The sequence below is a fragment of the Myodes glareolus genome, chromosome 5 (genome assembly GCF_982192425.1).
Source record: "Myodes glareolus chromosome 5, mMyoGla1.1, whole genome shotgun sequence".
Classification (NCBI taxonomy): Eukaryota; Metazoa; Chordata; class Mammalia; order Rodentia; family Cricetidae; genus Myodes; species Myodes glareolus.
The window spans coordinates 5149847-5173913 of NC_142030.1; the positions used below are offsets into that span (position 1 = coordinate 5149847).

Genomic DNA, 24067 nt, shown 5'->3' on the forward strand with positions numbered 1-24067 from the left:
TCATTCCAGAGGACCACAGCTGGGCCACTGCTGTCTCTGTGATCATCAACTCTTAGTCTTTCTTCCATTCCTAACTTCAAGGGTTCTTGACAGATGGGCACACAAAGGACAACTTAGGTCTTACCCTGGTGCCAGGCTTGGGAAGTGGAGATAGAGAGATGCCCAGAAGAGATAGGGTTGAAAAGAGATAAGATGCTGACCATGTTAACTGAAGAATTATGGGCAAATGGACACGACGGAACTCAGAGAAGCCACTACGGTGACCTCTAATGGAAGGTGGTCCAAGTACATGAGCTGAGAAGGGACAGAAGACCTGTCTAGAATGAAGACATCTACAAGTCTGTAATCAAGTTGCTGGGGCACAGAAACAGAGAAAGAAGAACACTATAGGGGCACACGGGTAAAACGCGCTCACCCATCCCCTTTCTACTAGCCGGGTCACTGTCAACATGGCAAAGTAAGAAAGGCAAGGGACTAGGAAGACTACTGTGGTGCTAATATCCAATCTAGGGACGGGTGGCATCACCCGCTCTTGCCTATGACCACTATGTCCTCCCAGCTGCGGACATGTGCCAGAGAGCTGCCCTCTGTAGCGTTATCGACCACCACTGGTATTACACTTTTGATCCTAAATGACCCCCAAGAGCAGCCATGTTAAATCTTCAGCCCCTAGCTGATGGGTGGAGCCTAAACAGAATAAGCTAATCATTAGGGGGCAGGTCATTCAAAATGTATTGGGCTCTCAGCCTTTTCTTCTTCCTAGTTTATTTTGCTTGTCTGGATGTCCCAGCAGCACAGGAGCAGCTCCGCTCCCCAGCTCTGATGCCTCTGCTCCCCATGTGTGCACAGGGGTGGGGCTAGATGTCCCCCCGGGGAGAACCTGCAGAAACTGTGTGAGTCTAAATACGTGCTCTCTTTACAAATAGATTTTTCTTGGGCATTCTGTCAACTAAAAGATAGCCTATCTGGCTATAAATGATCAAGTGATTTTTTTTTTATTTCTTTCAATGTAAGTCCACAGTCTTATTTTATAACAAACATGATTCCGGGGTTCCTGGGGAAAGAAGCTAAAATTTTTTCAAGGAAGATCAAAAGCTGAAAGTTGGTCAGTGAATAACATTTGTTTGTCTTAGGAGCAGAAAGCTCTATGAGGCCAGAAGGCAGTGTAAGGGTCTGGGCAGCAGCCTGCGCTGGATCCTGACTGTTTCAGTCTAAGTCTGTTGCCTCTCTTCCCAAATTCTATCTGTAAGAAGCAGGGGAGGGGTGTGGGGAGCAGACAGAGAAGCAGAAACAGGGGAGAGGTGTGGGGAGCAGGCACAGAAGCAGAAATAGAGGAGAGGTGTGGGGAGCAGGCAGAGAAGCAGAAGCAGAGGAGGGGTGCGGGCAGCAGGCAGATAAGCTAAAACAGGGGAGGGGTATGGGGAGTAGGCAGAGAAGCAGGGGAGGGGTGTGGGGAGCAGGCAGAGAAGCGGGGGAGTGGTGTGCAGAGCAGGTAGAGAAGCAGGGGAGGGATGTGGGGAGTGGTGTGCAGAGCAGGCAGAGTAACAGAAACAGGGGAGGGGTGTGGGAAGCAGGCAGAGAAGCAGAAGCAGGGAAAGTGAATGGGGAGCAGGCAGAGAAGCAGTAGCAGGGGAAGTGAATGGGGAGGAGGCAGAGAAGCAGGTCCAACAACCAGGCTAACCCAAGCAAGCCACCCCTCTTCTTTTCTTAGCAAAGTCTAGCCACTTTTTTTTTAACCCCAGCTTATTCAGTTCCTCACTGACTCCAGCCCCTGAGGACGGTGCCATGTTCAGGTAGGTTTAACCTTCAGATTTTAGAAGAGATGCTGTCCCCCACCCCACCAGAAAGCTGGTTCATGGCCCTTCCAGAAACAGACATGAGCTTGGAGCCCACTAAACGAGATCAGCTTCAGCTCCACCACCTACAGTGGGAGCGGAGACAACTGTGCAGTCCCCAGTCTCCTCACCTGCAGGATGGATGGTACAGGAGGGCTGTGTCGTCCCAGCGTCTTCTGGTTGCTGCTAGCAACAAGGATGACTTGAGACGGTACCGGCACCCAGTGTGTTTCCATACACGTCCTTGTCCCACCTCTCCTGGACATTTGGCGACTTGCTGCAGACAGGCTGTGACAAGGGACTTTGGTGTATTATTGAAGTGACATTCTCTAACTCCAGGGGCTGAGGAGCTTGTTGCTATCATAAACCCCCCTTTGGGTCAGACCTTTGAGTGTCGCTTACACCAGTTTGGAAATAATCTACTTGCTCACCCTTCCAGCAGAGGATGTCATCATTGGCTAATGGAAAGTGACAAGGGGGAAAGAATGAATAAGAGGGGGAAGGTTGGGGATGGGGAAAAAAGCGCCTTTCTCTTTCGGGCAATGTGGAGCACTAAGCACACCATGTTAAATCGTGCGTGTCAAATAACGGACTAATTAAGAACCTTCATCCGTTGGGGTGTGTGTGTGTGTGTGTGTGTGTGTGTGTGTGTGTATTTTCACATCTCATTTTTGTTGTCTTTCAAAGATTTGTTCCCAAATTAGCTTCAAGCACTCTGAATAAGTGCTAACGGGAAAGAGAAAGAAACCTTGTCCATCGGAGAAGCAAGCAGCCAACGCACAACAGAAAATACATGGAGGGCTGGGGGAGAAGTTTTATGATCATAGTAGCAACTTCTTGAATAATGGAATTTAATAGCATATAATAAACTGTGATCCAGGAGAACTCTGGTTCATTCCCACTAATTGTTCTAGCCTGTGAAATGAAGGCAAAGTTTATCATGCCAACATGCTGTTAAGACCACGGAGCACTGCAGGGAACAGGCAATTGTCCCCAATTGCCTCCCTCCTCACTCCCAGAGGGTACTGGGTCCTTGCCCTCCGAAACACCCGACCGTGCCTCCAACTTTCAATGGCAACCCCAGTTCTAAGACTTTAAAGTCACAGAAATGTAATTTTTTTTGCAATCAACAAACTATTGTATTCTGCAGAGAAGAGAAGGGCGACTAGACACAAAGCCGCCAATGAGGTTATAAAGAATAATAACTAATATGCTTTCATAGCGATGCCAAAAAGTACGAAAACCTATAATAAATTTAATTGGGCACACGATCATAAGCACTGTTTTCTACCTACAAACTTCTGCTATATTAAGCTAGACTCCAAATAGAGAAACACATTTTTTATCATTGTGATTGAAAAGTATGCTTTTTTCACTGCATTCTAATTTGGATCATTTTACCAATGTCAAAAAAAAACAGGAAGGTATAATTAGGAAAAAGAAATTACTTTCTCTGTTGTTAGTCACTGGTCATGTCTAAGCGTTAAAATGAATGAAGGAATTAAAGCAATTATCTGAATAATTCAGATGCCCCCCCAAGGTCAGAGGTTTCTGATAAAAAAATATTGTCTTTGCCTGAATTAGTAAAGTAATAATCTTGGTTTTCTGCTTTATTTTCTAATTGTGGGTCTGTCTATAGGTGAAGAATCCTTTGTACTTACTTTCAAGAGTGTTCCTGACAATTAAAGAGTATATTATTTTTATGCACATACATTTTTGTGAACATCAGAAATAGCTAAGAGAATTTTGCAAAGTAGCTATTGAAATTACTGAACAAAAACAAATAAAATATTTCCTTTCCTTTCCGTGAAAAAAAAAAAGGCCAAGAAAGAAACCTTGATAGTACCACTGGGGAGCTGAGGTGGACTGAACCCACATCTATAGTGGGAGAATCTAACAGGAAAATTAGCACTGGGCACACTGTGGACAGCTAATAAAGAGAGCATGGCTAAAAGAGATTAAGGTTCAAATTAAGGTCAGAGAAGAGACGATAGAGGAAAGCTGCCATGTCCCGTCGCATGGCAGTTTAAGTGAGACGGTTCCCCCTGAATCGGGCTTGGGGTGAAAAATTACACTGTTGGGGTTAATAAAGAGGCCGGGCATTTGTTTGGACTGAGACTTCAATTAAAATGTTATTTAGGGCAGCCAGAGCTAATGTCGTGCTTAGACGTAAACCAAAATGCCTTTTGAGAAGATGAAAAAGAAAGGGGGAAAGAGAGAGAAAGAAAAAGAAGAATTAAAGAGAGAGAGAGAGAGAGGGAGGGAGGGAGAGAGAGAGAGAGAGGGAGGGAGGGAGGGAGGGAGGGAGAGAGAGAGAGAGAGAGAGAGAAAGAGACCACCTAATCTCTCACAGGCTCTGAAAGTGGCAGGAAGAATTGTGTGAGCTGGACTGGAGCCCAGCTCAGCAGCAAGCGTTCTTGAGGGTTCTGTGACATCATCCCGGGCAGCTGAGGGCCTGTGAGTTTTTGATTGTTGTGCTGGGTGAGGAGGCTACTGTTCAGCTGAGCCTTATTTGAGACAAAGGGGAAAAATCTGGTTGATGTAATATGCCAAGTTTTTCTTTCTTTTTTTTTAAATGTTATAAAAGGGGCAGGGCCAGGAATTCTGGGTCTTAGTCACACATCCCCACGCAGAGACTAAAACTGATGAAGACAGTTAGTGAATTTTTTAGCCAATATCAATTTGCACACATTTAGACAAAAAAAAAAAAAACAGGAGGGTGGGTGCAAACCCCCCCAAGCCTTCATTCCTTCAGTATGCACCCCACATCTCACGATGATCTCTAGACATGTTTACACTGGCCAGAACTGGGCACTCTGGTCGACAAAGCATGCATGTTTCCCTGCATCGATGCAGCTTATGGTTTAAAATATGGGAGGCATTTAATAAGTTTTAAAACTACATAGCTGGAGCTGGAGAAATAGCTCAGTCAACAAAGTGGCTGCAACACCAAAATGAGGGCCAACACTTGACCCCTAGAACCCATGTAAAAACTCAGATGTGCTTATAGCCCCAGCCTCAGAGAGGCAGGAACACAAGGGTCCCTGGGCTCATTGGACAGTCACCTCACCCTACTTGGTGAGTTCTAGGCCAGGGAGCTATCCTGTCCCAAAACTAAAGAGGACAGCCCCTGAGGAAGGACATGCAAGGTTAACCTTTGGACTCTGAAACATGCTTGTACACACTAACATGCACGCATACACACACACACACATACACACAGACACACAGACACACACACACACACACACAACTTGGCATTTATAACATTAATAACCTGAGGAAGAGCGCGAATACAAATATTAGCTAACCCCAACAGCAGCTACACACAGACCTCATCACAAGGGACTTCAGACTGAGAATGCTAAGGAGGGGGGCAGATCACGTGACATTCTGCTGGGGCTTCTTGAATCTGATCATGGAGATTAGTGAAGAATCACACAGAGAGATGGGGGCCAACCAAAACAGTGTGGCTAAGAGCCAACATGAACTTGGGAGGGGGAACTTCCCCTGGAATTTCTTGTATGAACTGAATGACAGACTGACAGCTAAAGGCCTCCTGTCTTCATCTCCCCAGCTTGGAGACCGAAGGTGCGTACAGCCACACCCAGGTTTCACATGGGCACTGGGGATCCAAGTTCCAGCCCTCACCCTTATACCACAAGCACTTTGCCTACTGAGCCTTTCAGCCCCTAATCTTCAGACTATTCTTGAGAAGATAATATGGACTTAAAAATAAGAAGGGATGAGGGGGAAGTGCTAAGAGCCAGACCCAGTGACAAGATACAAAACGGAAAAGGCTTTAAATGCAGAATGCCCATAGCGAGGCCATTGCAACCAGAGCAGGAAGCCAGCTAGCTGAGAAGTCACACAACTTCCGCAGGGACCACATATTCACAGAGGCAAAATCTGCCAGGTCCAGATTGGCTTCGTCAGTCATTTAAAAATACGTATGCAGATCGCAGGAAAAAAAAATCCTACGCCCCATTGCAAAATAGTTGGTCATCAGTATAAATAGAAACCAAAGAGAACAAGGAATCTTTCAGGCACACACGACGTTTCATTCCCAGCCAGTCTCAATCTGGGTAAGAAGAAAGTATATGATTCCTTTGCTTGACAGGTATGGATGTGACCAACTCTAAACAGAGGTCAGGGTTGACCCCAGCTCATCCTGAAAACATGGCTAACACACGGCCCACATGTTCCTCGCCAGGAAAACTGGTTCCAAAAGCACAGAATTATATATTCAGCTGATACCTAACTGCAGCCTTTTTATCTTCCAGGTCTTCATTCCAGCTGTCAGAATTCTCACTTAGCAAAGGCTTCCAGGGTGTCTTCTCAGGTACCAGGCTCTGTGGCAGGTACTGGGAATTCTGCACTGAGCACCCCTCCTCCTGGCATCTGCCAACCAGTCACCTCCAGCCCTCTCTGCCCGGTCCTAGCTTCACTTGTGCCCATTTGCACTGCCTGATGTTATTAAAGAGCTACGGTCACTTCCTGCTCAGAGACTGCAGTGTAAGCTACACCAGGCAAGGACTTTGATGTCTTATATGACATCCCAACAGCTAGCCCACAGGAAGCACTTAGAGAGAATACGGCTGGATGAACAACTTCATTTTTGATCAACCATAGGCATGTGTGACCAGGGTCTCGAGATTAGGCAGCTGTCCTAGCCTGCTTTCTGTTGCTGTGATTAACAACACCTTGACAAAAAGCAGCTTGGGAAGGAGGGGCTGACTTCACCTTACAGGTTACAGTCCACCGTGAAGGGAAGACAGGGCGGGGATTTAAAGCAGTAACTGGAGCAGAGGCCAGAAGAAGCGCTCTTTCCCGGACTGTGCTCCACAACTTGCACAGATTGCCTTCTCAGACAACTAAGAACCATCTGCTCAGGGGTGGCACTGCCCACAATGGGCTGGGCCCACCCACATCAATCATCAATCAAGAAAATGCCCCCACACACTTGTCCTTGCCTATGGGTCATTCTGGCGGAGGCAATTCCTCAGCTGAGGTTCTAGCTTTCCAAATGATGCTGGATTGCATTAACTTGACCACAGCTAACCAGAAGCTGACCTTTCTCACGCAAACGAGTTTTAAATTGGACCTTGGAAAGTGAAGAAGAACTTATCTAGAGAAGGACCAGGGGGTTATTGGCCAGCATCTCTGTTACTAAAATAAAATACCTGAGGTAGGGCACTATATAAAGACAGGTTCATTTCGCTCGTGGGTTTGAAGGTGGCACATGTAGGCACGCTCCATGGCCTGGGCTCTGTGAGGGGTTTCTATGAGGCTCCCCTTCTCCTTATAAGACCATCATGCCTCATCATGGGAGATTTATTCTAATCACATTCCATACACATCTCAGCAACTGAGCAGGGTTGAGTTTCACTCTCCTAACACTGTTGAGATCTGAATTCAGGGGTTAAACTCTTGGGTGAGCTCAGGAGTGGGGGCATATTTCAACCACAGCCTGGGGCTTTTCAAGAAAGGCCACACACATGTAGATATGTTCTGGGTATTGGAATAAAGAGTCGGGGGAAGACATGGATATCCAAAGAGAAAACAGTAAGATATCAGAAACTCGGAACAGGAAACAGATTGTGTGTAAGCTTAGGACACAATGGAGCTTTTAGACATCCTTCTGAGAGCCCTGACATGAGTATTAAGCAAGACCATGACCAAACCTCCTAGCCTGCGGTTCTTGGGCAAACATTACAGACAAGAGTGTCAAAATGAGCATGCCCCTGGGTGTAAGGTGACTGCAGTCATTCAGTGGGACAAGAAGAAAGAAGGAAAAAACCTTAGATTTAGCAAATGTATCCCAGAAGCACCCCAACAATAATGGGCTGGAGCGGTGGCTCAGGCAATGAAGTGCTTGCTGCATAAGCATGAGGTCTTGCCTCAACCTCCATCCCCCACATAAAAACAAAACAGAAAACCAACAAAACAAACGACAACAAAAGCAAATAAACAACAGCAAAAAAACAAACAACAGCAACAAAAGCATATTGGTATGTGCTCGCAAAATCAGCACTGGCGAGGTAGACAGGTGGATCCCCGGAGCTTACTGGTCAACCTGCCTATTCCAATAGCCATGCTCCAGGCCAATAACAGAGCTCTGGTCTCAAAAATAAGGTAGAAGACTCCCAAGGAATGACACTAGAGCTTACCCCATCTGCACACAATATTCGAGACAATGAACTAACAGAGAGAATGATCCTTCACAGTGAGTGGCAAAGCATCCTAGTTTCATTTTGTTGCTATAACAAACACCATGACCAAAGCCACTTAGAGGAGGAAAGGGTTTATCTGGCTATACTTCCAGGTCACAGTCCACCACTGAGAAGTCAGAGCACAAACTCAAGCAGGAACTTAAACTAGAAACCACGAAGGAACACAGTTTGTGTGCTCATTCGGGCTCATACTTATCTGGCTTTCTTATACAGCCCAGGATCACCTGCATAAAGACGGTGCTGTCCCCAGGCAGGGTCCTTGTGCATCAGTGAACAATCAAGACAATCGTCCACTGATAGATACACCCACTAGATGATTTGATCTCTGCAGTCACTCAGGTGAGACTTTTGTCTCAGAAGACTCTAGGCTGTATCAAGTTGACTGTTCAAGTCAAGCAGCTCACAAAGCTCCAACATTCCCTGACTTTTCCTCCATCTCTGAGACCTCTCAGAAGGTTCGTTCACATAAAGGGTTCTCTAACAACAAAAAATTTTAGTTCAAGCTGGGTATGGTAGCACATACCTATAATCCCAATACTCGGGATAATGGGATGAGTTCGGGACTAACCTGGGCTACATGGGGAGTTTGAGGCAGTCTTGTCTTCCCAATAAGAACGTTTCTAAAGAAAAAAAATGTTTTTGGTTCACTATCAAAATTAAAAATACCAGTATCACACTATAATATAAAAAGAGGGAAAGGAGTCCTGGAGACAGTGAGGAAGATGTGACTCCATGAGAGAGTCATGGGTGTAATCAGGAGCCAAGAGAACACACTGAGAAGAGCCAGAGAACAGGCTAAGATTCTCTATCACCTACTGTCCCATCATAAAGGCTACACCCTCATAAAGCAGCAGAATGGGGAGGCCATGTTTGTTAACTTAGAATACAGTCTATAGGAGTATTTCATACAGATGTATGCTTTAAAATTCTCCAACCAGTGGCAATTCAGAAGTTGGGATGTCCTGGACAAGATGCCTCTGCTGAAAACGACTTGCTGATGAGATCATAAAAGACATGTCCACTAACCATTCTCAGTGTCTGAGGAAAATAACTCACCATTGTGGAGTCAATACCCCTTGCGGAGAAAAATATCACTCATTGATAGAAATTGATTTTTTTTCCTTCATAAATCCCCAGGGGTAAACAACGATTTTTCTTCATAGCGAACATAACTAAATAAGGCGATGTGAAGGCCTCCACCCCTCCCCCGTCATCAGCGTGAAACTCTAATGATTAGTGTAACTGTGAATGCCTTCTGCCTGTGGGAACGCGGACTCCGGCGCCATTTGTTTCGGCCCTGCGTTCGCAACTCGGCTACGGAACCTCCAGGATGAGACAACACGTGAGTCCAGCTTTGCTTGACAGGACTAATATGAGCAAAACACTTTCGGTGTTTTGGGGAAGCCAAAAATTCACATAAAAACCAATCTTGGAAGTTTTAACTGATACATTTAATAACTATTTTTCATGCTTTTCACTTTTTCTCCCTTACCCTTCTGCCCCTACTTGGGTGTTTAAATCATTCAAAAGTCCAAAGCAACCTCAAAACTAAACAGCCATGAAGTTCACAAATGCCAGAAACTTTCATGAAGAAATGGATGATAAGACAGAATTTAACACAGCTTACATTCAGTTTGTAGGTTAATCAGTGATATTTTCTTATTGACGAGGTTTTGGTGAGATACAAATCATCTGTGTCAAAAATTGTCTTCCTAGACCAATACGAGACTGAAGAAAAGCTTGCTTTCTACCCTGTCTGAAACGCAAGCCTTGGAAGAGAACGGACAGATGTGTGACTGGGGACACGGGAGGAGATGTTACTCAATGCATGTTTGTTGAAATGGGTGCCACAGATCCCTGGCAGAATTTCCACTGATTGACAGCTCCCCTGAGCAGCTACAGATTAATCCAGCACCCAGATGACTGGGTTCTCTGAGGAGAAAGCCCAGTTGGGGATCAGAGGCTGAGACTCGACAGAAGGAAACTGGAAGCCAGCAGCCTACTGGTCCAATCCTGATCTTCGATCCTTCGATGGGAATGGAAGCTCACCAATCACATTCTTGCAGTCACCCCTCTCTCATCTAAAGGAACATTCTTCTCAAGTGGCTCAAACAGACAAATTCAGGAATAAAGTTTGCCACTGTGTTACATGATTTATTTTTCATCTAATGGTACATATAAGTTACATGCCTGGGGTCACAACACACATCTACAGAAAAACCATACAGAACAAAACAAAGACCAAAAGTAAAAATTAAAATCAACTTAAAGTTTGGGCCATCTTAATGGTCCACTGGGTAAAAGGCACCATGAGGGCATGACAACCTGGATTCCATTCCCAGGACCCATACAGTGGAAGAAGGGATCGGAACTCATCCCCACAAGTTGTCCTCTGAGACACACACACACACACACACACACACACACACACACACACACACGGCGGGAGGGAGGACCACAAGGCAGCAATGACTAGATCACATCATCTGGCATCTGGTTCAAACTGACCCGGAAGCAGAGGGGAACTCCAAGCTGCTCTGCGTTCGTGCATGCAGCTAAGGTTTCCAAAAGTGAGATGTCCAGAAGATATAGAACGGACTTCACCCCAAGGAAACACTGCGCTTGTGACCCCAGGCATGATTTTACCCACCCACCTGTGAGTCTGTGGCTGGCTGAGTAGACGGACCTCCTCAGGAAAAGTTCTGCTAAGTCTTCCCCCAGAGCAAGGTCTGAGGATGCCAGCATGATGAAACTGACTGGACCACACGAGGAGATTCAGTGACTCTGGCAGAGTAGCCATTTGCCTTCTGTTCAAGGCTCTAGGGTAGGCAACTCAGAGCCACAGGTCCACCCACGTGCCCTTGTCTCCTTTTCCTTCGGGTTGCTTTCTCTCGATCTTTCCCAGGATTCGCTTTGGGTTCAGAACGGTTGCGGTCACGCTCACAGCAAGTGGGAATTTAGTGCCTGGGCCCAGAGACATGGACTTTAGGGAGCATGCTCCCTTCAAAACTTAGCTTCTCAGTCTCTAGGGGGAGCAATGGCCTTTGTCTGTTTAGTTCTGGGAACACTTTAGTTCTGGGACCAAGAATGGCTCCTCAGTCCCAAGGCTGCCTGACTGCAGAAGACCTCTTGCCAAAGGATGGAGTGAGCACGCGCAGCTCAGCCCCAGCTGCCCCAGATAAGAGGTGGCCCGTGTTAACACGCAGGCTTCCTCCGTGCCTCAGCAGGGCCTTCCTTTTCCAAACAGTCTCCCTTTAATGTTGGCCAGTGTTGTTTTTCCATTGGCTCAACATCTAGCCTCTGGTGGTAAGCCAGTAGGGAAAGCGGGGGAAGGGACCATGGGCCAGAGGGTGCTGAAACCACAGAAGGATGGACAGAGAGCCACATCGCCAAACAGGCTGGACACCTGCTTCGGAAAGACAGTGACGGAGTCTCAGAGCCATGCTTCCTCTACATCAGCTCTTCCTCCATTCACTCATGTCAGCAGTGGGAGCTGTTCACCTGACCCTGCTTCAGCTGGAAACTTTCAAGGGTGCATAACCTCTTGTTAGAAGTGTCATTGTGCTGTTTAAAGGAAAAGAAAAAAAAGAAGGGGATTAAATAACTGTGAAGAAGGCAAGGAGCATCTAAGAGAGCAGGGCTGAGAACATGGCTCAGTGGTAGAATGTGTGTTTGGAGTTGGCAAAGCCCTAGATTCAGAGCCTAGCACCTCGTTCCTGGAAAGATAATTCTAGGAGAGAAAAGATGAAAGAAAACCATTGAGATGAAGGAGAACTAGAGAGAAAACAGCAAAAACAAATGAAAGAAAAAGAAAGGAAAGAAGAGAGAAGGAACTGTGAGATAGAGATGGACCTTCTAGAAAAGATGAAAGCCAGTGAGCTGGGAGGAAACAAAGGTGGAAGGAGTAAAAGAGAAAAGAAATCAGGGTGAAAAGGAGAGAAGGAAGGAATGGAAGGAAGACAGAGGGAGGCCAGCTTCGCTATGCAACCCAGAATGAGCTGGTTCCCCCAGAAGCTGCTCCTGGAGCCCCAGGAGAGGGCACAGGGTTGAGGGTGGACTGCCGACTTCTCAGGGGCTGCTTTGCACAGTCCAAGGTCAAAGGGCATCTTCAAAACCAAATCTCGATCAGAGCCAGCTAAATGTTTTGACTTGAGGGAGACACCGTGGATTAAACAGCAAAATAGAGCAGTGTGGGGAAGAAAGGGGCAGGAAAAGAAAGAAAATTTAAGAAATGAAAGAACCCGGTGGGAGACACAAAGGGATGCTGGAAAACACTTCTGAGTCAGCCACTGTCGCCTAACACGCTGTAAAGACCGCCAAAGACAAGTTGTCACGTTAGCTCAGTGAGACCGACACAGTACTTGGTCTCTTTCCTGCTCTAATCTCTCCCTGCACACTGCAGAAACACGCACCACGTTTAACAGGATTAGCCTGCCCCCTTTTTACTCTTTTTACAATTCTATTTCAACAAAATGGGGATCCTCGGATCCACTAGCTTTCTGTGGCGCATGGTGAATCCTGGCCTGCACAGCCTCTACTTACCGGCTTTACTTAAATCCCAGGGAAAACATAAACAGACAACTTGGTGATTTTTCTCCGTTCAATAACTTTGTTGTGGAAACGTCCACGATTTGGGTGGGGGTGGGAACACTGACGGCAGGATAATCAAGGAAAAGCCGGAGCTGTGACAGTTGGGTTGATTGAAACAAAACAGGGGCTTGCGTGGTGGCCCAGAGGTCAAGAGCACTGGATGCTTTTACAGAGGACCTGGGCTCCGCTCTCAGCACCTATGTGGTGGTTTACAACCACCTATAACTCCAGTTCCAGGGGGTCCAATGCCTTCTGACCTCTACAGACACTAAGGACACACATGACACATATACATACATGCAAGAAAAACATTTATACACACAAACAAACTCTTCAGGCAGAGATTTCTACTGTCTAAGAGAAATGGCCTCAGCTTTGACTGCAGGATGACATGTGAGTTTGTAACGCTTTCCTCCAAGATTGAAATGCTCCCTCTCACAGAAAGCTCCTGAAATAAGAAGATAAACAACTGAACCAGCTATGGTGCTGCACACTTTTAATCCCAATACTGAATCAGCTATGGTGCTGCACACCTTTAATCCCAATACCCGGGAGACAGAAGCACCAGGATCTCTGTGAATTCAAGGCCAGTGGGAGCTACAGAAGGACTTCCAGGACAGCTGGTACACAGAGAAACCCTGTCTTGAAAAAGAAAAAAAAAAAAGATAAACAACTAAAAATAGCTCCAGGAAGTCCCTGAAACTGACCAGACTCACTAGGCCCTTTCCCTGTCAGAGTAAACAATACAAGCTGAGTGTCTCAGATGAGTGATGAGCTGCCCAAGGACTCTCACAAGGGCAAAGATTCAGACTCTGAGACTAGACCAGCTGCCTGAGAGGAATGCCTGGAAGAGGTTTAGACCAGGGTCACTTGGAAAGGACACGCTCCAATCTGTTGAGTGTGCTCCAGGTGTCCCAGCTTTTGTGAGTTGTCGCCATGCTGGGGTGGGCCTTGGTAGCTAAGTCATCTCTGCTCCTGGAAGTAACCCCATAAAACTCATTAGTTCACCAAGCTGGACCTGAGTGGTGTGCACTGTGGGCTGTCATGGGATCCATGACTGGGAGGAATTGTGTGTTTTATCTCCCCAGGAAAAGTTTTGTCGCACAACACTAGGTTCTAATCCATGCTCTGCAATGTACAGTCTTTGGGGCTTGATCAAGGTGTGAGATCTCCTCCCGTCTCAGCTGACTCATCAATGCCATGGGGATAGCCCTGGCTGTTGGGAGAATCACATGCATTAGACTTGATGTTCTCGCTCAGAGTCTTCTACTTTTTTGTTGTTGTTGTTTTTTGTTTTTGTTTGTTTGTTTTTTTTCAAGACAGGGTTTCTCTATGTAACAGCCCTAGCTGTCCTGTAACTCGCTCTTGTAGACCAGGCTGGCCTTGAACTCAGAGGCCTACCTGCCTCTGCCTCCCGAGTGCTGGGATTAAAGACATGCCCCACCACTGCCTGGCTGAGTCTTCTACTTTATAATGTCCTATAATCAGGACATCCAAATCCACTGTACATTTTAGGTCACCACATTTTCCTTTTATCCCAAATACCACACTTAAATGAGTCTTTTCTCATCCTCTATGACCTTTTCTTTTCAGAACTTATTTTTAAGTGTGTGTGTGTGTTTGCGCGTGCGCGCGTGTATGCACGCATGCACGCATATGAGTGCAATTGCCAGCAGGGGCCAAACAAGGGTGTCAGATTCCCTGGATCTGGAGTTACAGAGAATTGTAAACCACCCCAGATGGATGTTTTTGGAGGAGCAGCAACAAGCGTTCTTAACCAGAGAGAGTGCTATCGCTATGCCGCATGCCTACTGCATCTTCACTGTTTTCATGGAGAGGTCAAGCTGGAATATGAGAAAACGAGGTCTTCATGCTTTTGCCTCATCCAGATTTTCTAGAACAGAGCTCCTGACTGAAGCTTCAGAAAGCCGACCCAATCAAACACAACTAATCACTGTTCATGTTGGGCCAGCGTCGGAACTGTCCATGGGCTGCTCTCCACAGGGCCGCCACACACCAGGCTTTGCAGGGGCTCACAGCAGTGATGCCCTGGAATCAAGAAAATGATCCCTTTTTTGAGTCCACTTGGAGCCTCACTGCTATTGGACCTTTCTAGAACCACAGCCAGACCTAATCCCTGAGGAGAGACACAGGAGCTGTCCAGTGTTGGAGAAAGAGAAATACTGGGTCTTTGGCCTCTGAGGAGTGAGGGAGCCAAGCCTGGGGCAGAAGGAGACTGATTTGGGAGCAAGGGGGAAGCTGATGTGCAGGGCCTGAGGCCCAGCAAGCACACACAAGGTACCTAAGGGTGTGTTTGCTGTGGTCAGAGATCATACCACCCCTCCTTACACCCCTCCGCACACACAGAAAGAACCCAAGATATCTGTCCTCTGTGGCTGATGGCTCCAAGGTGTTGTTCCAAGTCTCTTCACAGCCAGCCTGGGATTATCAAGTGAGCTGCCTCAAAAGGCTGGCCTAGAGGAAGCCAAGAAACATTGGCCTTCACCAGACTGAAACCAAGGCCAGATTTAGCCTCCCACCTCATCTTCACTCTTGCCTGGCCCTTCACCCCCACTTCAACCCTGCTTGCTCCTGAAGAGGACCGCATGCCCACCAAGTTTCCTGCATCCCCTGTCTCCTTCCACACGCCCCTCTCGCCCCCCTCTCTTTCTTCTTTCTCCAACTATATGTGACCCCTCTGGCTCACTCACACTCCACAGGCACCCCACAAACCCACACACAACCCCTGTACTCTCTCAACTCCCACCCATACCCTCCAAATTTCCTTTCTTTCTGTCACCCACCCCATGCTCTCCTTCCCATTCTCCCACCAGAAGTCCCACACACTCTTTCCCTGAGCCCTCACCCACAAGTAGTGTAGAAAAAAAGAAAGTATTCCTCCTACTAGGCAGGGTTTGTGAACGGAAGCCACAAGTTGCCCTGTTCTTCCTAACAGCTTGGGCCCAGCAATATGCCCCTCTCTAGTTGTCTTAGCCATCATTTTCCTTTGTCCTGTGGGGTCACGGGCCTTTCCCACCTGTGCACAGACTAGCTAAAAAGCGTAAGACTTCCCACACTCCCCAAAGATACACATCACTATTCCAGGGCAGGTATGGCAGGGAGGTGTGCCCCTCCCCCATACACCAGGTCCACATACACAGACCTGGTCCACTCCAAGCTGGTGTTCCTTTCTTGAAGCCCCGTAATCTAGGACTCTTGGCTCCAGCTCTGAGGTTCCAATGGCCCCTGGTACTGACTATTTAGTTAACTGCTAACTCTTCGCTCTATGCTGGCCAGCATCTTGATCTGCTGTCTGCTGGGTCAGCGGGTCCATTTCCTGGGCTCTCTTCCCTAGCCCTGCTGCACCGTGGCAGCCAGGCATGGCACCTTCCTGCCTGTCTCTCTTCCACAGCTGCCCTTGGCTGGGCTCTCACTGTAGTGCCCTGCAGTGGCTTGGATTCAGTGGGGTTTGAGTGAATTTTTATTAAGGATATTTTTTACTTTACATTCACTCATGAGAAGTATTTATTCAAACATTTTAAAATATATGACATGTGACATACATTTGTTTTTGTCTTACCCAGAAGTGTTGACTTTATTTTTCCTGCTTACAGTTCCCTGTCCAGCAGAATTTTTGGTCCTGTTTTCATAGACTTGACCTATGGCTTCTACAGAGAAGACTTGCTACCTATGCCATGATGGGAAACAGCCCCTGCTTTCCTCTGGACTTGATAAAAACAGTTGTGTGTGCCTGGGAGCACATGGCCAAGTCTGCAGATGAGTGCGGATCTGGATTTATTCTGTATACTTAAATGAGGTAGGGGCGGGACACAGTGATGAGCTAGTCTCACAGTGCACTGGCTTCAGCGAAGGTTGAGAACAGGAGGGAGGCCCCTGTATGAGTATTTGTGTAACAATCCAGGCATTCTGCTTGCTCTCGAGTTCTAAAATGGTGAGGTCCTAATCACGCACGTCTTGAGCAACTTCATCTGTGTCCAAACGTCTCTGTTAACTCATTGACTTGGGGTACTATTTCCATTTTACAGATAAAGAGAACAGAGGTAGAGGCAAGGTCCCAGAGAGGAGGCAACTCCTGACCAGTGACCTGCTATGACCCCCCAGATTCCTAGTTCCTCCCATGGATTTCTTTACCTGAGATGGAATCGGAAGTTTTTTTTTTCTTTTAAAGCATCTTGGGCAATTCTGATTATTAGCAGGTCCCCAGAGTCCCCTGCCCCATATCAAACCATTTCCGAAGCCCTATCGTCATGGTAGCCCCTCTAGCAGCCTCCTCCTCCACGTTGAATAAAACATTTAAAACATATTTAAACGTCAATTTTGGGGAACTATGTAGCATATGAGCTTGCCTTTTGATCTCAAAATGATGACAAACAGATACTTAGATACTTCATAAAAGAAATATTACCAGAAAAAAATTATAGAAATCTGGCTTTCAGCTTCGTCATGCTCTAATTTAAACAAAATGCAACTTCATCGGGCTCCCTTCTCTGGGAATAAATTCACAACCGCAGGCTCTCTTTAGTGTTCTTCTGGCCTTGACCTGTTTGTAGCTAGCACTGGTCCTCGGTCCAGGCTCTGAGACCCTGAGTATCTATCTGCAACTTAAGTCCTGTCCCCAAAACCCAGAAAATGCACAACCACTTCTGAATTCTCAAACATCAAAGGAAAAGACCCAGTAACACAGCTCTAGACCTGTGGACCGAGCTGGGCTAGGCTGAGCCCGAGACCGCCATCCCTTTCTAATTCCCGCCCCTCTCCCTATTCCTGCAGAGGGTCCCCTGTCTCGGCTCCAGTGTGTTCATCAGCTGTGGCGCGCCACCACCGCAGCAACAGGCGGGCGGCGGGGGAGGGGACATGGCGGGGACAGCGCGGGCCTGGCTGTGGCCCATGTCTGCTGGGGCCGAGTGGGACGCTCTCGGCTCCCGGAGCAGGTGGCTGCCCCGTGCGGTCCGGTGTGTGCTGAGCCGGTCCAAACAGGGCCAAGCGACCACTCGTGCAGCAGTCAAGGAAGGAGGCGAGGGCTGTAGAACCCTGGTGGGGACAGGCCAAGTGGCCGGCAGGTGGCCGGGACGAACTCCCCCCCCCCCCACCTCCTCCGCCAGAACGCTCTGTGGCGACAGTGGCGCCACAGTCTCTCGAGGTCACCGTCTTCCCGACCTGGAGGCTGTGACGCCTAGCTTGGGGTCGATCGAGAAGGCCAGGCCAGCAGTGAGGACAGGAGGACACCGCGAGGGAGCCCCGGTAGCGCCCAATGCCTGCCGGGCACACTCCCAGCCTTCCAGCTCTTCTCACAGGTTTTCCAGTACTCGCGGGAGCGTTCCTAGCTGGTTTAGGAAAGCCAGCGCCGAGGGGCTCGGCAAACACACCCCTGCACGTACTGTGACATACAGGACCTGGGACACTGGGCGGAGGGACTGGGCCTCTCCGGGAGGTGGCCTTGGGAGTGAAGACAACGGGAGGCCACACTGTCACTCGCACAGAGCGCTTACTACCCTGCCTGGACTGGAAAGGGTGGCTGTACCCAGAGACTTGGTGTGATTTACCACTGCGCCCCACGTGCAAGGCATTTGCTCACATTTGCACCCTTACCCCACCTCACCCCCGCACCACTGCGGCCAGAGCCTGTCTTTGTACTTCTCTGACAGCAAAACAGGGTGATCACACCCAGTGGTGATGGTGGCGCGTGTGTTGGTGTGACAATGTGTATGTGTGTGCACATTCCACTCTGTGACACTCCCAAATACGAGGGAGAGCACCCCGTGTGTCCCGGGAGGCATCCCTCAGTTTATCTCTGACCTAGGCTCTTCCAGCTTCCCTGTTGTAGACTGAAAAAAAAAAAAAAAAAAAAAAAAAAAAAAGACAACCGAAATCACAGCCTCTCCCAGCCTTGGCCCTCAAAGCCTGGGTGGGTGGGGTTGCGGATGAGCAAGCGATCTCGGGGAACAGAGCAGCCCCCACGGAAGGCGAGCGCGAGGCCTGGCGAGCGCCTCTCGCATCGCGGCGCGGCCGGGCGCAGTGGCTGGGTTATGTAAGTAAGAGCCCTCCCAGCGCTCCGCACCATCTGTTAATATCTTGATATTGGAAAGTTCGGTGCCTGCGGCAAAGCCAGGGCTGGCGGCGAACAGCTCTCCTTATTCCTCTAGGGCAGGGAATGCCCCCCCCCGCGCCCTTTGTTCGTTTCTGTCCACTTCCCCACATCAAGCTGTCGTGTGACCCCCCCCCATCACCAACAGCCCCCTCATCATCACCCTGGGTTTGTGTTTTTCTTTTAGATCACCTTGTCGCTAACAAGTCCTTACTATATATATGTTTGTGACGATCCGGTGCCCTTTTACGGGGGGGGGGTGTCTTTTTGTTCTGGAGGGGAGAAGGCTTTATTATTATTATTATTTTAAATTACTTTCTCTGCCAGTCCCCCCTGGCTCCCAACTTCTTTGGACTGACTCTCGCTGATGTTTACTTTGAAAGCTGTTGGTTAAACAAACATCACTCGGAGGCTTCTGAGCAGTGGGGTTCCCAAGAGAGAAACGCCGCAGCTGCTACTTGCTACTGATCTGGTGGCATTTCACTTTCTCCCCCACCATTCAGAACAAATCCAGGTTGGGTTCGGCGTCACGCTGGGCACAGGGGAGGAGAGCGTGAGAGGACGGCCGTCAACCCGCCTCTAGGCAACCTGCAGCTGGCAGGTCTGCTCCCGCCGCCGCCGATGCCTCTTCCCTCTGTTCCCCTCCTCAGGTGGGTGGTGGTGAGTGGGTGGGCTGGTGGGAGGCCACCGAGGTCCTCCAACATCCTTTTACAAAATCCACTCCCACGTTGGCTCTTCACGGAATCCGCTTGAAAACCCCAAAACAGCTCTCAGGCGCGGATGCCTGCTGCTTATGCGGTTTCAAATGACCTACAAACACTGCCTCCCCTCCTTAGCCCCCACCTAAGGGTTTAAAGACGGAACCGAAGAGGAGAAACACCCAGAGGGAAGGTCAAGGCGAAGTGTGTTTAGCCTAGAGCCCGCTGCACAAACGCCTTTCTCTAACACGCAATTCACTCTCCAGAAAAAAAACAGCTAACGCAGCCTGCACGAGGACGGCTTGTCCCAACACCCACCAGAACTTGTGCTCACTTTATATCACTAGGGCGGTGCTGGCCAGGGTTGGCAAAAGAAAAGGTTGTAAGGATCCTAGGCTTGGCCCCTGGCTTTGCAAATGAAGCGGGTGTCTAGAAGACTTCTGGTCACCCCGGCTGACTGATTGCTTTCATGCTATCAGAAAACAAACCGGGAGTCGCCCGGAGACAGGGGCCTTGGGCCTCAAGCCTCGCTCCAGCGCCGCTCGAAACCCGGGGGAGCGTCACAGCTCAGGCCAGACAGCACCCGGGAGCCTGACTTATGCGTGGCCCGGACAGTTAGGGGACAAGACAGGGCTCATCCGCAGTGGTCAGAACTCGGGGGTCACCACCCTAGCTCACACGCCCAGCCTGACTAGAGATCCGTGTTTCCACGCGCAGCTCCTGCGTCCCAGTGCAAGCTGCGAACTGCTGGGGCTGAGCACGACAAGCCGCGAGCCTGAGAGGCGCGAGCTGCGGGTGGGGAGTTGGCTTGTCTATCCGGAGGTTACCCTAGCTTTGACTCAGGCCTACTTTGTCCCTCTGCGAGACAGATAAAGGATTTATATTTGAAGGTGCTCGGGGGAAACTTTTCCCGCCGCCAAAACCCAGGCGTGGCGTGTGCAAAACGTGCACCCGAACACCAGGTGCAATTGACAGAAAATACTCCAGAATGATCTCTCTCCCTCTACCCTTGCGTGCCCCCCCCCACCTCTTTCCTTGCCCGACCCCCTCCCTTTTAAACGTCAATCTGGCAAGCGCAAACAGATTCTTCAAAAGAAAATAAAGGGACGAAAAATGAGAAAGTGGCTTTGGACCATTCTCAGAACCCCAAATTCCACCCTCCTCAGTCCATCCGTTTACCTCAAAGGTACACAACCAATATTCCACCCTGTCTAACTGGCACGTGAGAAGATCTTTTCAGTCCCATCAGCCCCGGAGTAGAGCTCTTGCCATAGGAACCTATCTTTGAAGGTGTGAATAGTGTACTGGGCTCTGGGCGATGCTGTTTCCCTGCCTGAGATGGGGAAGGTCTGGGGGCAGCCCGAGAGGGTAAGCCCGAGAGGGTAAGCCGGCTGGGAGATGCTCAGGTGAGTTTTTTCCGGAACACCAGCCTGGCCGACCTGATTTTTTTTTCTCCTTCTTTTCAATGTTTGAATTCCGTGCCTGCCAAAAGTTTCCCACAGGGCACAGACTTCTCTCTCTCTCTCTCTCTCTCTCTCTCTCTCTCTCTCTCTCTCTCTCTCTCTCACACACACACACACACACACACACACACACACACACACACTGCTGTCCAAGTCACAGGGGATTAATACACTCTCCCAGTCTGATGAATTGGAGGCTGAAATCGGAATGTCCTAGAAATGAGTGTGTGCGTGGCAGACGATGGTGGCGGTGCACTCACTCTCCTCCATACTCTGTCACAACACGGTTCAACCTTTGATCTGATTGAATTGGAGGGACTCGGAAAAAATACTTGTCCCCACACCACCCTTTCTAAAAAGTGTCCAGTCCCCTAGGTATGAACGTTACCAGTGCTTTGCAGCTTTGCTGAGCTTCGGGCTTTCTAAGGTGCTTCAATCCACGCTGTCTCCTTAGTAAGCATTGCTGTTAACTGTGCCCAGGGAAGGGGACATTCCAGCCACAGCGGGAAGCTTTCTTCAGCGTTTGTCACTGAAACCAAGGCCCTCTTTAATAGCCACGTTATCTGAAGAAATCTCGCAGCTATTTTTTATCCAAGATGTCAAACCAATGTGCTTTTTTTTATATGGCTTTATACGCTTGAGATGTCTTGCCTGATAAACTTTTAAGTTTGTCACTCAGACTTCGAAATTGTGTAAGTTCTATATTGGACTAATTTTTTGGTCCACCCTGGGGTGCGTGAACTGAAGATTTACTGGGATGTGGTGTCTGTAACCTATGTGGCAACTTTGCTTACAATTCAAATATTTTTAAAGGTAACCAAGAATGAATCGTCGTCCTATAAACTTTGGGGTCTGTCTGACTGGAACTCAGTCAATCATAGACAGAGCTTTTAACATCAGATTTAGTGACCCCGCTGTGAAATCTCTGACACCTGTTTTTTAAATCCTAAACCTACCTGTGTTTGCCCATCCTCTTTAAAAGGAAGCCAGAGTGACAGGTCTTACTGATATTATCTATGATCGTTTCCAAAGCCGAACAATTTGCATCCCCCCCAAAACACACTCCCTTCTTTTTGCCCTCCCCAAACCTCCACTTTTTCTCTCGTATAGTTTTCCATGCCTTCCTCTACCCCAGTGTGGGGAGCGCTCCTTAGCTCAGCCGCTGGGAGAACTCCATCATCTGTATCAGTGAAATGGAAAAAAAAAAAAAAAAAAAAAAAAGACCTGCGTCCTGGAAGAGCCAGTGTGAGCCCAGCGCCGTGGTGCACAACGCCCGCAGATGGCTCGCAGCGGCCGGGGCGCGGCAATCCAGGCGCCCCAAGCAGTGGCAGGGCGGGGTGGGGGCCGGGGCTGGAGGCCGGGGCGGGGGAACGCGGGGCCCCTCTCCCCTCCTCTCTCCCCAGCCCCTCACCCCCACCCCTTTTATATATATATGTATATGTATTTTTTTTCCTCCCAAGTTCTCTTGCCTCGCTATCCCCCCTTGAATCCGAAGGCGCCTCGCGATTGGGTGCTGGGGCCGGGTACGTCAGTGGGACTGTGACGTGCAGTCTTCCTGTTTCCTTCAGCTGTGTCTTAAAGTAAATCTTGTTGTGGAGCGGAGCCCTCAGCTGAGAGAGCGCTGGGAAAGCGTCCGCCACTGCAGCTGGGGAAGCCGCGCGACGCACAGGAGCTTCACCGCCGTGCCTGCTGCGCCTCGGGCCACCACGCCGCGCTCCGCGCTCCAGCCCTCGCCTCCTCCTCCGCTCCTCTGCTTTCTCTCTTCTTTCCCCTGGCTCCGGGCTCTGCCCTGCGCGCCTCTCCCCTCCCCTCCCTCCTTACTCCCTTCTCGTCTCAGCACTCGCCCCGCTCACTCGCTCTCGCACAGACTCACCGACCCCTGGGCCAATTATCACTCGTAAGACATCACTGCGTGCGCGCGTGGGTTTCTTCTCTCTGCCCGCAAGAGAGAGAGAAAGAGAGAGGGAGAGAGAGGGGGAGAGAGAGAGAGTGGCTGCGCCCCGCTGCTGCCCGCACCGCGTAAGTATCTTCACCCGGTCGCTGTCCCCTCCCCTTTTCCAGAACCGCTCGCACTGGCTTGTTCTTGAATGGGAAGGAGAGAGAGGGAGAGAGAGAGAGAGAGAAGAGCCTCCCGTTACTCACACCCGTGTAAACATTCTTTTTCCAGGGGGAAAAATGGTGTTATTTACATGAATCGTAATCAAATAGCCTCTAAAAACAGTTTTCTAAGCAGGAGCCTCAGTGGAACTCCGAGCTCCTCTCCTCTCAGTTACGAAGAGTAAGTGATCCGCTTGGCTTTTCTTTCTTTCTCGTGCCTGCCGGTGGCTGGGGTGGTGGTGGCGATGGGGGAGAGGCTGGAATTGCCGGACTTGTCGCTGATCTTGTCACCTTTTGTGTTCCGTGCCTGGGGTGCGCTGAGGCTCTGACTTTCTTTTATTTTTATTATTTTTTTTTTTATCTTACTCTCCTCAGGAGAGGGGGCCGCGAGGGGGACCGAGTCCCTTTTTGTTGTTCTTCTAGATTTCTTGCTGTCTTCCCAGCCCCTTCCTTCCCTTCTACCCGGGTAGAAACTCCAGGGCCTGTCCCCAGTCCCTTCCCTTTGTCTTGTTTATTCTAGCTGCCTTTCTTCCCGGCTTTTCCTATTTGCTTGGTGTTTGCATACCTTTCACTTCTCCTTTTTAACCCCGGGCCAAGGGCCGGCCGTGGGGAGGAGGGCGGAGAAGGGGGGGGGGCGCAGGGTGACTTTCCTCTCCCTGCGCGTTCAGAGCTGGGAGCTTGCACCGGGCTCTACAGCCGAGGAGGGACAGTCCCGAGGAGCGAGCGCGGTGCCCCTCCACCCAGTCTGCGCGCCTCGCTGGAAGGCACAGAGTAGGGCCAGTTGGCCCAGGAGCCTCAGGGGTCGCCCGCGGGGCCATCGGGACGCCGCGCTGCGGAGGGCCGGCCCCGGGTCGGGGTGTGCTTGGGCCGCCCATGGGCGAGAAGCCCCCAGCCTTTACAGGCACGCTCGGGTAGTGGGCAGCTGCGCTCCGGCCTCGGCTGGGTAGTGCTCCTGTGTTGCCCCAGATCCTAGGACTGGGAGGGAGGAGAAGAACCCAGCGGAGTGGAGAGGTGAGAGCGGTTGTTGCTGAGAAGAATGGCTTGG

The 24067-nt window shown here is 49.4% G+C and overlaps 1 protein-coding gene and 1 long non-coding RNA gene across 10 annotated transcripts in view; one reads left to right on the forward strand and one right to left on the reverse strand.

The window, feature by feature from the left end:
• Positions 1-22938, reverse strand: part of LOC125403825 (uncharacterized) — a 99050-nt gene extending 76112 nt beyond the window's left edge. For 3 of the 4 annotated variants that reach the window (XR_007233082.3, XR_007233079.3, XR_007233076.3), the window contains exons 1-2: positions 22799-22938; positions 1967-2123 (exon numbers count right to left, since the gene is read on the reverse strand). This is a non-coding gene — a long non-coding RNA (uncharacterized LOC125403825). The remainder of the gene's footprint in view (positions 1-1966; positions 2124-22798) is intronic. The other variant, XR_007233083.3, reaches the window with a different exon arrangement.
• The window catches only part of Prox1 (prospero homeobox 1), a 51781-nt gene continuing 50518 nt past the window's right edge, over positions 22805-24067 (forward strand). For 4 of the 6 annotated variants that reach the window (XM_048439457.3, XM_087906035.1, XM_048439464.3 and 1 more), the window contains exons 1-2: positions 22807-22944; positions 23093-23203. The gene's annotated coding sequence lies outside the window, so the exon portion shown is untranslated. Of the gene's footprint in view, positions 22945-23092; positions 23204-23891; positions 24034-24067 lie in introns of those variants that run through there. The other 2 variants (XM_048439456.3, XM_048439459.3) reach the window with 2 other exon arrangements.